This window comes from Sinohyriopsis cumingii, chromosome 1 (genome assembly GCF_028554795.1).
Source record: "Sinohyriopsis cumingii isolate HCF-2022 chromosome 1, ASM2855479v2, whole genome shotgun sequence".
Lineage (NCBI taxonomy): Eukaryota > Metazoa > Mollusca > Bivalvia > Unionida > Unionidae > Sinohyriopsis > Sinohyriopsis cumingii.
Genome location: NC_142961.1, coordinates 105,392,745 through 105,409,054, shown reverse-complemented (window position 1 = coordinate 105,409,054; position 16,310 = coordinate 105,392,745). Strand labels below are relative to the sequence as shown.

At 38.9% G+C, this 16,310-nt stretch overlaps 1 long non-coding RNA gene across 1 annotated transcript; it reads left to right on the top strand.

Annotated features, from left to right (window-relative positions):
* The first annotated feature begins 11,571 nt into the window (after window positions 1-11,571).
* LOC149807497 (uncharacterized) lies at window positions 11,572-14,407 on the top strand. The gene is made up of 2 exons (XR_016422750.1): window positions 11,572-11,901; window positions 13,984-14,407. It is a non-coding gene; the product is annotated as an uncharacterized LOC149807497 (long non-coding RNA).
* Window positions 14,408-16,310: the final 1,903 nt, after the last annotated feature.

Below are 16,310 nucleotides of genomic sequence, written 5' to 3'. Positions count from 1 at the left end.
ATTTTTTCCTCGTGCGTTATTGTATCAAATGACTTTACGGGTTTTGCCTTTCTCATCCCTCCTGTTTTTCCAAATTTGGAATTTTGACTCGGTGTAACAGCTCTTAGATTACACAGTCTGTTATTTTGAGGACATCCATCAATGTGATCAATAACGAGACCGTCGTTGATCAGTCCGTTAAACGCTTCATACACCATCCTGTGAATAAGACAGATTTTTTTCCCAGCATTAAATCGCAAGTATCCGTGATTATTTACGGTACCAACCGGCTTCTTCAGTCTGCGGTTTCTAACAATACCGTCGCGAGATGCCTCGTAATTAACAAACACAGGGTGAGGTCTGAACTCTTGGTCCATTTGTATAATAATACTACTTGTCTAATTTATTATTTGGTTTAATTATGAATCTTTCAACGTAGTCTTGGGGGGTTTTGATGACGAAGTCGGCGGTGGGGTTAATGACGGCGTTTTTAATTCGCTTGTCATAATAGCGTTTTAGTTCCCTGTATCGCTTTCCGCCACAATTGATACACAACTGTGATTTTCCTCTTACACCGACGTGGCAAACCAAGCACGGGAGGGGGCCAAGAGAACCATTACGAACGCTTTGTAAATGATACCCGCAGAATTCACCTCTACATGATTTATTGCACGGGGTTGTCGACCCAATCATCAACCATTTGCAGTGATTCATTATACTATATTCTTTCATTTAAATACTTGTTTTAATTATATGGATGAGTTCGAGAGATTGGCAGCAATTAAACCCCGGAAAAATATTAGGTTTAATCTCGATAGAGTCCTCAAGGACACACCAAAAGCGTTAATAAACGATAAAACCCTGTTGAGTAAAATACGCGATTGTATCAATGAATTCAAGCGTGATGGCGCATCTCACAGTTGGTCAACATTTCGAATTGATGGCATTGTTGATGCTACCATGAACGACAACCGCGCAGCAATGATAATATCACAACTTGACGGTAAAAGGTATTTCTTCAGAGTAAAATTCATTGTCCGGGTGGAATCAGGTGATTGGATCATGCGTGATAAATTTGAACCAGTTCTCAGCGACAAGAAAACAGTTACTGTCAGCCGCGACTCCAAGCCGGGGTTGTTAACCGGAATTGACAAACCATACTATGAACGAGCGTATCCTGAAACAGCAGTTGTTTATGGAATATACCCGTTAAATAAGAAACCTGATATCGGAAAACTGAAACCGATGAAACAGTCAACTGGGATAAATTGTGTAGCAGAACGAATAATAGAGCATTTTACAAATGCATGTCGAGGAAACAAATTGACTGATTTACGACGTAGCAAAATCAACCAGTGGGAACTAACCGTAAAAGAGCGTGGAGCAACCATCAGCGACATAGCGAGATTAGAAACATCGCTGAGATTTCCAATAACCGTTACAACGATAACCGGTGAAGTATTATACGAATCGAAGTATAAATCGAAGGGAGCCCCAATCAAAATTATTGATCATAACGAACACGCATGGACGCCCGTGATCACAATATTTCCACGGGATAGAACAGTAAAGTATATCCCCGAAGAATTCCTGGGAGAACAATTCTCCAAGGACGGTTTTCTCGCGGAGAGGAAACTATTTGATGCTATTGCCTACTTGTGTAAAAACGACCCTGTATCAATGTGGTTACTTCGCAGCGCTGAAAACGATGCGGATACCTTTGATCAGTTTGTAAGACCAAACGGTGAATTATATCGCACTGAAGCATTTCACAACAGGATGAAAAAAACCGCCATAGAATTTGAGGAGCATGATGAACAACTGCTAACAAATTGTTTTACGATTCCATCGGTTGTAGCTCATGTTGCAGCAAAGAAAAATGCGTGGAGACCAACGCGCAGAGAATTTCTACCGGATGTACAATCCAGTTGTTTGGAATACTATCACGGTGGACTATGGAACACTGAATACAACCGCGACGCTATGATCTCGGTTGATATGGTTGCCTGTTATCCAGCGAGTTTTCTCGGGTATGGATCCGCCGCTGAGTACTTTAGACGATTTGGACACCCCAGTCATGAAATGATTCGTGTTGCTATTAATGGACCACTGCCTGATTTTGATTTAACCGGATTCGCTCGCATAGTATCATTTGAATTCGCGGCAGGACTCCATCGCTGTTGCTATATTTGGATCGGTAGACACATGGCTGAAAAGAGATGGCTGCCAATAGCGCTGCTACGGTATATGATTGATTGTAGCATGCTAGTTTCGTTGATTGTCAGTGACGCGATTATATCATACCGGGCACAGACTGAAGTCTGGTTACCAGAACCGGAGCGTCTAGATAGCATAATTGACGAGTCCAGAAAAAACATTGATGCCGACGAGGAATATATCATCGAATGGTCCAGGAGGATATTTAACCAACGAAACCGCGAGGCAAAAGATCTCGGTAGAAGAATAATTGGTAAGTTCACACAAGGTGGAAAAAACCACGACTACAAACGATATTGCTCACGGCTGATTATAGATGACGCAGAATATGATTTCGTAATCAAGGACACAGTGGCAAAAAATAGATACGTGAACTGCAAAACAGCTTTCTTGTCCAATGGAACGAGGTTGGGTACAGTTGTTACCTACAGCGATGGAGACAGCCCGGCGTATCCACATTTGAGGGCGTCTATGCTGGGATATGCCGCTATCAATTTATTCTCGATGATAAATAGATTCCCCGATACCGCGGTTAGAGTAGCCGTTGATTCGTTTTATGTTGACGTAGCGTATAAAGGAAACGTAGCCGAGTTTACTAGTCCGGACGAGAGTTGGGGTACATGGAGAATTAAAAATGAAATACGACGCGATTATTCCCCGTCAGCAGATGTCACCGTTGAGAACAACTACTTACGCGGTGATAAATTGTCAGAATGGTCTAATGCACCATCGTGTTCTGATCCAATTTGTAGACACAAGACGGTTTATTTAAGCGGCTGTGGCGGGTCAGGAAAGACGACTCGGGCAATTGAATTATTTCGAACGCGGGCAAGTATAATCGTGCTTACACCGACCCATAGACTAGCGCGAGAGATAAAACAACGAAATGTTGACGCCGTTACTTATCACAGCTTTTTTCGATACAGCGGCGGTGAGTGGACTCCTGATCGAATGGGTGAAAAATTTATTCCCGACATTATCATCTGGGATGAGATATGTACTGTTTCGTTAGATACTTTACAAATGTTTCTTGAGTGGTTGCTGCGCGCGAATACAGCGGTAATCATGTGTGGGGACCATGGCCAACCACCACCATTTGTCGGCGAGGGTCCACATGATTGGTTAAGGGGTTTTGTGGACTATTATGAAGAAACCGATACTGATTACCGAGCACTTGATGAACAACTGCGCGAGGTTAAGAAATTAATCAGATTACAGCCGGATAGAATTCAATGTGAAATAATTCGCGAGGTGATTCCGGAAACGCCGTTAAATGAATTCTGGGAAACATGGAGACCAAACGATTTGATTGTAGCGAGTAGAAAGATAGTCAGAGACACACTTCAGCGGAAGTTGTTTACGTTGCATAAGGAAAAGTTTCCAACGCGTCCAGTGCCGTTATGTTATAGACCCGCGGACACACGGCGGCAGAACATTGAAGTTGAAATTCCAGGTCGGACAGAAAAACAAATTCTCGTGCTGAATGATATCGTGCTCGTTGATATCAGCGTCGTCGAGGACGCGCTACGTGCTGATAAATCCCCGTGGACGCTAGGATACGCAACAACAATACATTCCTCGCAGGGACTAACCATCACGGACACAATTGTTTGGATAGTTGATAATCGCATCGAATGGTCGAATCTAGTCTATCTTGCAGTGTCCAGAGTACGAAGGATAAATCAGCTTCGAAGAATTGTTATTGACGAAGCCACCGACGAAGCCGGCGACAAAGTCACCATCGATGCAAGCGTCATTGATAGAAAACTCTCGGGTTACCGCCAACAGGATAAAAAAAAACAGCGGCGTTTTGATATTGATGCCGAATTAATAATCTCGCTACGACAACAACAGAATAATCACTGCGCGAGTTGCAATTGTATAATGAGTTGGCGTTATTCGGATAAAGACACTCGCCAATTTACCGTGGATAGGATCGATAACAGTCTCGGTCATGTCAAAAACAATGTGAGGTTGACCTGTCTTGAGTGTAATAGACGCAACGGCGCTAGTTAAGACCACGCGGGGGTAATTGAGTATCGTTAGGTATCACTTGTAGTTGCTCGCGTGTAAATCCGCGCTGAGGAGCAGTTGAATCCAGTCTATAGATCGGTGGTCTGCCAATTGATCGTGTTATCGTTGATATGTTATGTGTGGTAACACTCCAAATAGGATCGGTAGCCCTTTTTTTACCGCCTTCAAGCTCTCCTGGTTCATATAGATATCTAACAGTGACATCGCCAAGAATCGGCTTAGAAACGCTATTTATTTTTAATTTTCCGGGTATATACTCGTATTTAATCGCGTCGCTGGGCTTCATGTTGATTACTCGGGTAATCTCGTTATTTAACGCTGCAATTACACCTGGCAACCTTTTAACCCATTCACGAGATCGTTTTTCTTGGATGAATTCCTTCGCGTATTGATATCCAAATAACCGTTCAGCGAGAGTCCGATTGAATCGTTCAACAATTGCCTGATCACGATGTAGCGCAGTATGACCTCGTCGTATCGCGACGCTATGATGTTTCAGCGTTGATAAAACAGCGCCGCGAAATTCACTACCAGGATCAACTTGTAATAGATTTGGCCAGCGCAGAGGACCTCTTCGATAAATCCGCTCAAACGCATCGGCTACTTCAGTTGCTGACTTTGTTTTCAACGGTTCCGCTTGTTTGTATCGACTCGCAACATCAACTACGGTTAGCGCGTATTTGTAACCGTTGTCATGCGGCAGAAATAGTATATCAGCCTGATGAACTTCATTAGGTACGCTGACATCAAAGCGCGAGAAGTTGATTTGTTTAGGCGGTGGTAGATAGATTTGCCATATAGCCTGTTTGGATAACCAATTAGCCGCAGTGGTCTTTGTTACCTTTGCAGCGCTTGCAAGCTTACCAATTGCGGCCTTCCCCTTCCAGTATCCTCTCGGAGAATAATAGATGGAATCCATCGTTTTTCTTGGATGATTGTTATTAATTACCAGCGCCAATCATTAATTTACCTTTCATAGCCGATTTTACCAACCATGAGGCTAATTTTTCTTTGACGGATTTATCAGGAATAGCATTTAGCGCGTGAATTAATTTTACATCCGCGATATGACGCTGTTGCAGATCGCTACTTTTGTAAGCAACATCATGAGCATGACACGCCTTATCGATAGCGTTTATTGGATACTCACCGGGTTTGGGCTGATTTTGATCATCGAGTCTAATATCTAATCGTGTTCCGGGGCCACAGTAGTTATATCCTGGGAGGTGTTTTTCTCCTGGATACTTTGCCCACGGTGTTCCGGGGAGTTTTGCCAATTTGGCTGCGATGTCACCTCCTCGCTTTTTTTTAAAACATCTCCGGGTCTAATAGAAATAAATCTAAATTTCTTTGTACCGCATTGTACACACTTACCAGTAAGCGCCGATCTGTTATTTCTTGTCGTAACGGTTGTCATATCATTTGTGCCAGTACGCACTCTACACTTCACACAATATAGATCCATAATTTATGTATAGAGATATGAATATAATTGATTTTTCGGCGACTAAAACAAGAGAACCAGTTAAGCATGTTGCAGCGTTACCAAACTCGATCCGGATGATTATCATCGGACCATCTGGATCCGGCAAGACGCAATTGTTACTCAATTTAATAATGAGATGGATGAAGTGGGATAAGTTGTATTTGGTTGCTCCTAGCGTAGATGATCAACGATGCTACGAGGTGTTGAAAGATTTCAACGAGAATGCATCAGCGATCGCTAAAAAGAATGTTATTGAGTTTATTACGGATATCAATGATGCACCGGGTATTGATGATATTGATGGCGACGTTAACAATCTAGTCGTGTACGATGATGTTATGTTAGACAATCAAAAGAACCCAGCTAGGATATTTTCCAGAGGCAGGCATAAAAACACTGACGTGATATATGTCACTCAACGATACACTCAGATTCCAAAAGTAATCAGAGATAACTGCAATATTCTTGCTGTATTCAACGGCGTTGATACACACACGCTACGAAATATTTGGCAGACATGGTGCGGCGGTGACATGGACTTTAATGTTTTTCGAAACTTTTTTAGTCATGCTCAGTCGACCCCACATGGATTCATAACGATAAATTTACATGATCCTCGGACACGATATCGTATCGGACTTGACCAAATATTCGGTTAGTTGTAAATAATTTTCATTGTAAATAACCTCTTAGCAGCAGAGGGGGGGCAATGACATCGACGCGGTCGTCGACGTGCTTACCGGACGCTGACGACGCTGGGAATCGGCGCGCAGAAGGTGTTAATTAAACCAAATGACGACGCGACGATCCCCCAACGACGTCGTCGTTTTTTTTTTACCAGGCGCTGACGACACTAGATCGTTGAGTGCAGAAAGTAATAATTAAGCAAAATAACGATTGGACAAAATGTCCGATTCGCCCCCTCTGCTGCTCCATTATGTTTGCATGTATAATGTATTTGTTACAGTACTGAAGCTTTTTTCTGAAAGTAATTATTGTCATTCTTTCTGCTTTGGATGGTGGAAAGATTGCTGTTTTCATCCTACCTGACTCAAATGCCGCATTTGACACAGTAGACTATGCTTTATTACTTCACCGTCATCAGCGTGTAATTGGTACCTTACTATGGTTCGAGCTATACTCAGCCAAAAGGACAAAAGAAAAACGAAGATGCATCACATTTCAGTCTTGTTCGTCTTTGTTTTAGCTGTCCACATGGTTATGTTCTCAGACTTTCTCTATTCATCCTCTACATTCAGCCCCTTTCAAATGTCATAAGTTCTTATCCACAGTCTAACCAAATGTATGCTGACGACACCCAAATCACAGTCACCCAACATAAGTCAATGCTACTATCGGAGGTGTAGAGAAGGGCATTTCAGGTGTGAAGTCGTGGACATCATGTAACAATCTCCAGATGAATGATGCTACAACTGATGACATTCTGATAACCTCGCGCAATCTTTCTTCGTTTAATCATTACTTCCAAAAATATGTCTCAGCAGCATCAACGTTAAATTCAAAGACATAATACAAAACTTAGGTGTCACTCTTGACAGTTTTCGTTGCAGTAAAGTGTCATGAGCTGTATATCTGAGGTGAGACGCATCATCTCCATTCACAACTTTCTACTCATACCATTAAAACACTTGAATGTTCCTTAGTACTTTCAAAACTTGTCTGTTATAATTATCTTATATCTAGTTTGTCTCAATACCTACTACCGAAACTTCAAAATGTCCAAGAGTATCGAGAATTGAGCACTCATTACCCCTGCTGGTACTCTCCAATAGCTACACATCTGATCCAGAATCAAACATAAACTCTCTTCTCTCTGCTACATTTTGTAGACCTATTTGACCTCAGCAACTTGTACACCCCTTATAGAAACATAAGATCTTCCTCTGACACTCAAATTCTCGTTATTCCCATCGTATAAACATTTCCTATTGACAAAGTTCCTTCTCACATCAGAGTCGAGCTATCTAGAACTAAACGACTCTTATACTTAGAAACAATGACACCATGATCTGATTCAAGAGCGGTCTAAAACACATCTAAAACAATGTTTTTTTCTATGTTCATTATTTTAATTATGCTTTGTTTGCAATTCCACCGTGTCAGATATATATAAATATATATATATATATATATATATATATATATATATATATATATATATATATATATATATATATATATATATATATAACTGACACGGTGGATTTATAATGTATAAACTAGTATATTGAAGCGCTAAGAACTTTTTCAATGCAGTACCAAGTGCTTATTGTTATTGTTATTATTATTATTATTATTGTTATTGTTATTATTATTATTATTGTTATTGTTATTATTATTATTATTATTATTATTATTATTATTATTAAGCACCACTTCAGTTGAGGTCCTGAGTGCCCGAGTGGTCTAAAGAGCTCGGCTTTTACACGATCAATTCACCTCTGTCCGCATGGATTCGAGTCCCAGGCTGGGCCAATGTGGATACGTGAGAAAGCTTGTCAGTATATTTCAGTAGGTCTGTGGTTCCTACAAGGTTTTCACGGGTTCTTCCTCCACTAAATTATACTGGCCGCCATGTATAGTCTATCTTGATTTGAGAAATGGAGTTAAACCCCCAAACAACTACTACTTTGATTTCCGATTATAATATAACTATACGAAATAACAGAGGGCATAGGTCGAATGTGTTAACGAAACAAGCACAGCCTTTCTCTCACTTATTAATGTCGTGAACGAAATATAAAATCAAATTTAAAACTTGTTAACATGCTTAACATATGTCTTCATTTTTCCTTCTCTGTGGTTGTACAAGCAAGAAAACTTCATACAAATAAACAAAGTACGCAGTGTACATATCTAAGTCAACAAAATTATACCTATTCGTCTTACATTTCACCCTGCCATCAATTTGTACTCGAATAATATATTCAGGAAATATTATGTTTGTAAGTTTTCCATTCAAGTATTGATATCAATGTTTTCATTTTATTTTTAAAAAATCAAACAGCCTTTAGTTTATATGAAACATATTTTATTGCCATCAAATGAAACAAGTTCATAGATTCATAGATCTTAGTCTGTCTTCAAAAGCCGGTAATATCTGGAAATATCATCATGTAGGACGACTACATTATATCCATTTTCCAATGAGTAAACGTACGTTGTGAAGTTTCGGTTTCATGAGAGATATTGCATCTCGTTATTTACATTGTTCATGAACGCATTATCCACTATAATGGTTTTCTGCTTTATGTCCTGGGTATTGTCTAAGGTATTCTTCAGAGGACACGTTGCTCAACCTCAACCACCTTTATTTACAAACAACAATTTATTTACTGAATTGTTCAAAATAATTAACTGTCAAATGACAGACCTCGAATATTACATACAGTAGCAAGCTAAGTACTGTACCTCAGTACTGAAGGTTACACATACGGCAGCTTAATGTCAGTTATTAACAACAAGAACACTCTTTTCGTTCCATTAAACAAAAACAAACTACAATATGGACTGACCCAAGAAAGAATTGTATACATGTTTGTTCCACCCCACCCCAACCCCACCCAGTCATGTCTTATTGCGTGTTATATTTGTGTTAAAGATTGACATTGTGCATATTCCTCTGCAGCTGAGGTGTGCTGCTAAGGAGACTTATTGCTATAATCATATTAAACATGACATGTTTAAAACACAATACACCATACAATAAATGTGGACATAATTATCGATTATTTACTCCTTATCCGGCGGAGCGAGCCTCTACCACTATTGAAATTAAAATTTGTCAATGCGAATACCTAGTTATGCTTTAGAATTCAAAATTTTAAATGTATGCTTTAAAATTCAAAATTTTACATTGAAATTCGCATTGACGTACTGTTTGTTGAATCCGAGGACAAACTATTCAGTAAGACATCAGTCAATACATTATGTTACAATGCTGTTGAAATAGCGTCCGATAAGATTCGTTCGTGTTTTCTCATTCGTTGAATTTGGTCGTGTGCCGTCAACCAAAGAATACACTAACTTGGTTCTGGTAATGCACCCAATTACTATTAGGTTTAAACCGTGGTGCTTCAATGTCTAATTCGTACTTTCTATTAATGGTCTCAGGCCAAGACTGTTAACCCTGAACTACTAGTGTATTAATCGACAGAAGATCGGGGTCGACAGTTTTGGCTAGCGAAGTATACTTTTAAAAACTGTTCAATATAATACTTATGTTAGAATAATGTGGCATACTTTTCTAATTGAATAAAAAGATAAAATGTTTCATTGCCTGAGACGGTCATGCTAATATATAAAAATTGCAATACGGTGTTTCTTTTGTTTTATATTTACATTTACAATAAAAAACTCTTTTGTTCCATGATAATGTATAGTTCGAAGACGACGCGATAAAACCAACATCAAAATTTGATTATATGCTGACAAAATCTGAAATGGAAAAGCGATTGAAACTGTCTTTTTAATCAAGATGAAAAGGGGATTTTCAATCAAGTTTTGATGGAAAAGTGTGAAGAAATAAACTCAAAGCTTTAGAGGCAATGCTGTCCAAATATTTCAGTCAGATAAATTCAGTAAACTTTCCGCTCACCTTGCAGGCCTCAGAATTGTAGAATTTGCCCAATACGTCCTCCCGTGCATGGTATGGGGCGATTAATGGAGATAGGACTTGATGCAGTGGTTACAACGCCATATTCGTAATCGAGGTGGGTACGGGAGCGGTCTGACTTGTATGACAATTTGGGGGTTGTGGAATTTTGAAAATTGTGACGACACAAAAACAACACCTACATCATGGGACGAAGGGAACAGTGAGAAATAAATTCTAAAGATGAGATGTCTACACATTTATTCCACTGATTTGAAGTAATTTTCCTGCCATGATTTTATTTCCTTTTAGTATAGATTTACAGACAATCAGTACAGTAGTGTACTGGTGTGGGTTTTTCTAATACAACATGATTTCAAACAGCTCTTATTTTTCAATTATTTTTTGGTAGTTGGCAAAAGCTTTGTAACTTCATATACGAAGAGTCTTGAGGTTGTGCTAATAAATGTGACGGAGGGGGTGGGGGGGTGGGCGAAAATCCCTCATAATTATTTGACTTCATATATACATGTCCCTTGATTTCTGTTCTACCATCCGATCAACCCAGGTCGGCTACCGTTAAACAACATACTCGTGTTGCTGTGCCGTAAAACTCCGAACCAAACAAATCATATACTCTTTTTATGAAGATAATGAAATATCGAGAACCCTGTATCTCTCATATCAAACCACAAGTTCGGGATTTGATGAATATTGTGACACAAGCAGCATGTGTCATCTCTTTATAGGAAAAGCTGTCTCAGCAGATATTGTTGCCAACTGTAGGTAGCAGAGGCGTAGCTGGGGGTGGGGGTGGGGGCAGGGGGGTACATATGTCCCCGGGCGCCAAGGTACAGGGGTGCCAAAATGAGGCTTACAACGTTACATTATAATAAGTAAACAAGGGTAATATTCAAAAATGTGATTAAACGGGGAGGGGGCTGGGGCGCCAATTTTATAGTTTGTCCCCGGGCGCAAAATATCATAGCTACGCCTCTGGTAGGTAGGATACGATAACAAGTCATACTTTAAATTAATTCAGGTAAGCAGTTTCAACTAGTGTATCTAATAATAGAAAGTTTCCTGGTACACGTGTCATTAGATATTTATAGTCTTATAGCGCATGTCTTGTCAGAATAACTTGTCAGCATTTTATAAATAGGCTATGATCGCACACTAATGCGTCGCTCACGGGTATATAAAGCTGTGTCATTAGCTCTGTACTTCGGAACCAGCTCAGCATATCCGCGGAAGGTTCGGCGTGGAAACATGACGGACTGGAAGTGGATTTTGTCAAAGATGAAATTTCCCTCACGGAACTAAGTTGCTTACTTCGCAGCCTCTCAGGATGTTCGTGTTCTGAGAACCCCTGATTCCCGGTTCCAGGGTTCGTTCCCAAAGCAACCCCGCAGTCACCGCTAGGTGCGAAGGGGTGGGTGCGACGCCCCGGGACCTCTGTCTCCATCTCTGTCGTCTTTGTCGTGGCTTCGCCACTACTTCAATCTCAAAGACGCAGTGGGTGGGGATGTCAGGTTCCTGGGAGAAACATCACAACTTGGAGAGATTTACCGTAAGTAATTTACGTCATTGAGAATTTTTTTTAAAGGTAACTATTATATTCATCTCATCAGCTTACTTACGGACCAACCATTAATGTTTATGGGGAGTGGAGGAGGCTGATATTTTATTTTCCTTGGGGGGGGGGGGGGCATTCCCGGCTCCCAAATAACTTGAAAAAAAAGATGTTCTTGATCTGATTTTTTGGAAAAAGAATGATTCTATCCATCATTAATAAAAAAAGATAATGTCTTTAGATTAAATAAAAGATAGCTCCCTTTCAGGAAGAGAATATCGAAAATAAAATGTTTGGTCCGTAAATAACACACAGTCATTACTTCTTCTGATCTCTTGACAGCCTGGTTCTGTCGTATATTGTATGGATTTCTGTTTTGTATTACTAGTACCAACTTTTCGGTTGTAGAACAACTTTCGATCAACACGTCTCGCGAGATGAATTATATTTAATCCTCTAGCCCAATTCCCGCATAATTAAACTTCATTTGCGCTTAACACCTTAAGGCTCATTCCAATATATCTGAGATGTTTTTTCTCCTGACGTTCGTGTCACAATATTATTTGCTGTTCCTAAGAAGTGTGAAATAATAATGTTGTTTTTGGGGGGTTTCATTTGTTTGTTTGTTTTTTTCTTGTAAATACCCCTTGCTTCTTTGGAGATATTTTGTTCTTCTTTTAAATGAAAAATTCGACGTCTACAGTAAACGGGGACTCTAACTTTTATAATTACTACCTCCCTTTAAAAAAAACATTTACAGCTTACAGTTTATCACGTCTACAGTACCGTCCCTATTTTCCACAATTAATACTTATTCTCCGCTTAATCATGCAATGAAACAATGTTTAATTTGTAGCTCTATTCGTCGATCTAAGCAACCGGTGATGTATGCTTTGACTACAAACATGTTTACATTTAGATCAATGTATTCTTTAATCATGTATTAACTTATTTCAATCATGTATAATCTTGTCTAGGTCAAAGCAACACTAGTCTTTGTTTGTAAATACACTACTGATTAACAAAACGAAGGAAAATCGTTTACGGTCGTGTGGAAAAGCGAACCCTGTGACGAGACAAAAATATCTCCATTATAATTTTACAGACTTTTCTTTGCTTGTATTGATTTGTCTCGTGCACCAGATTGGACCAACTAGTAACAAGCACAAATACTTGCCACTAAATATCACATGAATGATATATCGTGGTTTGATGACTAAAAATATATTATATCGTTTAATTTCCTGTTGAAAATTTTCCATTTATGTGACAGTCGTGAAAAATATATAAATGAATCGATATTGAGAACAGTAGCAGATTAATCACTTGATGACGTAAACTCGTAATGAAAGTAGATTACTCCATTATGGAAAGCTGTAACAATCCGTATGACAACTTTATTTCAGCAACAACAATAACAACAACAACAACAACTGTAATGGGAAAAATAAAAGTATTCGACTATCTTCAGTACATTTTAGGCTCCTCAATTAGCCATGAGTAGACATGTATTCATAATGTTTGTTTTGCTGGTTTGTTTTTTTTATACCAAAAAAAAGCAACAAAAAAACTGGAAAATGTACATGGTATTTCTACCTGGAAAAGTTTAATTTTTAAGCAATATCCTTCGTTGGGGTTGCAAATTTCTAAATGAAAACTTTAGCTGCAAAGAAAGATATATATATATATATATATATATATATATATATATATATATATATATATATATATATATATATATATATATTGAGACTTCAGTGTATTAAAATATTTTTCTCCTTTAATTTTATTATTTTTATCCAAATATATTTTTAAGATATACTGTATCTGATTCGATGTGCCAGATTGCCCAACGATTGTCATTTCTTGTCTTTTGAAATTAATTTTGTGACCCTCTAAATTGAATCAGTGTCCATTTTGCGAAATGTAGCTTCCTCTCACGAAGCCCTAAACCTGCATTCACCTGATTTGTTCTATTCTGGTTATACATTTTATAGTAAAGATTATCTTGGTCCATACAGATTTCCTTATTTATTCTTCTATCTGTGTCATTCCTTCATATTCCATGTACAATTGAAGACATCCACCATCATTCATTTTCGAGCTGTCTCTATGTAACTCCTCCTTCTGCAAAGTTATCTTATCCTGGTTTGCTACTTGTAATAGTTTGGTGTCGATGGGAACATCATGCAGCATACTAATTGCAAGAACAACAATTAAATGGCATGAAAGTGGAGATTCGATGTCATACTGTACGAATCATGGGGTGGAACAGGAGATTTGATGTCGTTCTCTACGAATAATGGTAATATGCAGAACACATGTTTACAACAGGGACTGCGAAGTGAGCAACATTTGTTCAATGACGAAATTTTTCGCTCTGGGAAAAAACCTTCCACTGTCATGTGACCAGATATATTATCAACTACAGCTGACAGGCAATGATGAACTAATGTGATCCCGGTAAATAAACGAAGAAAAAAATAAATGCGATGAATGTCAATAGTTTTACTTATTTTTTTGAAGATCATTAGCACTAATCCGTTTAACCACCTATCTACACTTTCATAACATTTTTATTTCCTTTTAATCTACCCGCCAACATATTTTACGGGTATATATCATACACACGAGAGCTTTTAAGAATCGATATGAAAAACAACTACCATTCTACATACATAGATACATCCATCCATCCATCCATCCATCCATACACACATACATACATACATACATGACCGCTTCGGTGGCCTAATGGTTAGAGCGTCTGCCTAGGATTCGGGAGGTCGTGGGTTCGATCCCCGGCCGAGACATACCAAAGACTTATAAAACTGGTACTAATAGCTGCCTCGCTTGGAGCTCAGCATTATAAGGTTAATGTTAGGACTGGTCGGCCTGGTGTCAGGATAATGTGACTGGGTGGGACATCATGCTACATGTCTGCGGCATGATGCCGTAGTGCTAGATATGACTATAAACTGCCACACTACATACATAGTAGCGATAAAACTTGTAAAAGCTACGTTAAAAATCAAATTCACACATCCATGCATACATACATACGTACATACATACATACATACATACATACATACTATCGACCACTCCGGCGACCTAGTGGTTATACTGTTCTCCTTCGATGAGGGAGGTCGCGGGTTTTAATCCCCACCTTGGTCATACTCTTAACATCGCTTGTTGCTCGACATAAAGAGGTCAGCATAAGGACTTGTCGGACTGCTGTCAGGATAATGTGACCGGGGGGACTTGATGCATGATGCCCCAGTTCTAGACATCACTATAACTGCGAAAGTGCAGATATCTGAGGAATATAACTGAAAATTGTTAAGTAAAAATCAAAAATCACACACACACACACACACACACGCACGCACACACACACACAAACACACAAAGATAGTCAAACAAGCTAGAGAGCAATAATTCTTTCCAAGCAGGATTATAACCCATGTCACGATTATTGGCATCCCTCGCCAAGCTCTGAAGCACTTGCATACCGCAGAAGAATAGGTAGGGACTAACTGCCGGTCTAACTGTATAAAATTATCTTCGAGCTTAATACATCCCAAAGTACACACCTACCTTGCTATCTAGCTATAATTTTACCTACTTACTACAAACATGTCTATCCGCCAATGTACTCACATACATGCAAACACAAGATGACATACATACATACATACATACATGCGTACATGTATGCATACAAACATACATACATACATAAATACATACATACATACATGCATACATATATACATACATACATACATACATACATACATACATGCATGCATGCATACATGCGTACATGTATGCATACATAAATACATACATACATACATGCATGCATGCATGCATGCATACATACATACATATATACATCCATGCATGCATGCATGCATACATCCATCCATCCATCCATCCATCCATCCATACATACATGCATGCATACATACATACATGCATGCACGCATACATACATACATACATACATACATACATACACATGTATGCATGCATGCACGTACACATCTAAGAACAAAATTCAAACAATTGCTTAATTTATTTTAGTGCTCAAGGAAAACATACAGATTCGCGGGGTTTTGATGTATTACATGTAACTTTCATACTAAGCTAGTAAAATCTTCCAGTAAATACTGAATTTAACAAAGTGTTGTGCATAAGATGATGGGGCAATTATTATGTTATTAAAATAAAATTGATGCCATTATTTCAAGAATAGTGCATTCAAAGAAGCAGCAGAGAGGCGGAACAACCTCTAAATGGTGTACACTCCGTTTAGCAAAGAAAGCCTTCCTCGAAAATCGCAAATTTTTTTATATAAAAAAATCGCGATTGTCTCAGTACCCTGTCAACGAACTTAA